This window comes from Kogia breviceps, chromosome 1 (assembly GCF_026419965.1).
Source record: "Kogia breviceps isolate mKogBre1 chromosome 1, mKogBre1 haplotype 1, whole genome shotgun sequence".
Taxonomy (NCBI): domain Eukaryota; kingdom Metazoa; phylum Chordata; class Mammalia; order Artiodactyla; family Physeteridae; genus Kogia; species Kogia breviceps.
The window spans coordinates 186,735,203-186,737,521 of record NC_081310.1 but is presented as its reverse complement, the minus strand read 5'-3'; positions in this window follow the sequence as shown (position 1 = coordinate 186,737,521).

Genomic DNA, 2,319 nt, shown 5'->3' with positions numbered 1-2,319 from the left:
TTTCATATTTAAGCAGGATGGAAGGAATGTGAAGCCTTTTGCTTGCTCTCTCTTGGTGTCCTGCCTTTTCTATCACACCATCATCAGAAGAATCAAAGTGAAGATGCTCCCTAATGTTGGCTGGCCTTAAACAGTGGAAAGTCCCATCCTCTGTTCATTCAGGAAAAGGCTGACTGAGATGTGTGCTACAGCAGAGCAAAGTTCAACTCAAGGTCTATGATACAACAAAGCTCATTATTAAAATGTATTTGTTGTTTGAAACCACTGAGTGCAAAGACAATTAAGTAAATTCTGTGAAATTTATCACACTATTCAAACTAAGTTCATTTTTCAAAAAAATTTGAGACCATGAATGAGTTAGACTGAATTTTTTTTTTTGTTAGACTGAATTTTTTTTTTTGGCCACGCTGTGCCATGCGGCTTGCGGGATCTTAATTCCCCAACCAGGGATTGAATACAGACCCTTGGCAGTGAAATCTCAGAGTGCTAACCGCTGGACTGTCAGGGAATTCCCTCAAAATGCTTTATTTTATTTTAGTTTTAAAATTTGTTTCCAGCTTTTCTTTTTTTGTGTCTATTTTTAAATTCTTTATTGCAGTATAGTTGATGTACAATATTATATAAGTTGTACAACATAGTGAGTCACAAGTTTTAAACGTTATATTCAGTTTATAGTTATTACAGAATATTGTCTATATTCCCTGTGTTGTACAATATACCCTTTTTGCTTATTTATTTTATACATAACAGTTTGTACCTCTTAATCCCCTACCCCAAGTGTCCGTCAACAGATGAATGGATAAAGAATATGTGGTATGTATATACAATGGAATACTACTCCACCAAAAAAAAAGAATGAAATGTTGCCATTTTCAGCAGCATGGATGGACTTGGAAGGTATGAGGCTTAGTGAAATAAGTCACACAGAGAAAGACAAATACTGTATGATATCACTTATATGTGGAATCTAAAAAAATAAAACAAACTAGTGAATATAACAAGAAAGAAACAGACTTGCAGATTTAGAGAACAAACTAGTGGTTACCAATGGGAAGAAGGAAGGGGGGAGGGACAAGATAGACTGAATTTTTCAAAAAAGCTTTCATTATGTTAAAAAGCTTTATGTAAAATGTTTACAGAAATATTACACACAGAAAATTGCACAAATCAAAGTGTATATCTAGGTGAATTTCCATGACATGAACATACCCAGATTAGGAAAGAAAACATCACCAGCATTCCAAAAGCCTCTTCAAGTCTCCTAGTAACTACCCTTCCAAGGGCAACCACTATCCTGGCCTCTAACACTGTAGATTAATTTTGTTGGCCTTTGAGCTTTATATAAATGGAATCACATAGTATTTATTGCTTTTTATGTTTGCCTTCTTTAACTGTAACACTGTAGATTAATTTTGTTGGCCTTTGAGCTTTATATAAATGGAATCACATAGTATTTATTGCTTTTTATGTTTGCCTTCTTTAACTGATCAGTATATTTATAAAATATATCCATGTTGTTGCCTACAGTTGTAGACACTTTTATGACTGTTTAGTATTCCATTGGGTGAATATACCACAATTTATCCAGTCTACTGTAGATGGCCATTTGAGTTGTTTCTAGTTTTACACTATATGGAATAGTGTTTCTATAAACATTCTTGAGGGAAACTATGTATGCATTTCTATAGGTAAATGCATACATAAAATAAAAAGTAAAACTACCAGCTCCCCACTTTATATATTTCAATATGTTTAAATTCACCAATTCAAACATGGATCTTTTTGCATTTGCCTTATTTTTATTCGTATTTACTCGTATCCCTACTTACTATACAGCACAGAACCAGAGCTGTGCTGAATGTTTCAAATGAGCCCCCAAATAAATGGATTAGGCTGTGCCTTTCTACCCAAGCAATGCTGAGATGGGTCTCAGGCCAGACAAATGTCTCCTTGCCCTGAAGCTCACCTGTCACACACAGAGATACAGGGCTACACCTACAAAAATATTCTACATCTCTTCCAGGGCCTCTTACCCAAAACTATCCTTAGGGGTAAAGAGAATAGAGGTACCCTTGATTACAGCAACGTTTTTTAAATGGCAGCACCACAAAATATACCTCCTTAGCCTGGGGAAGGCATAGTCCCTTGTTAAAGAATAACCCACTGACCAAATAAATCATGTAGACCTTGTCTGGATCCCAATTTGAATAACTGTAAAATAAGACAAAACAATAGGGAAATCTGAATATTGACTGGATAGTAAATGATATTATGGAGCTAATGTTAATATTTTCAGAGGTGATAATAATATTGTTTATG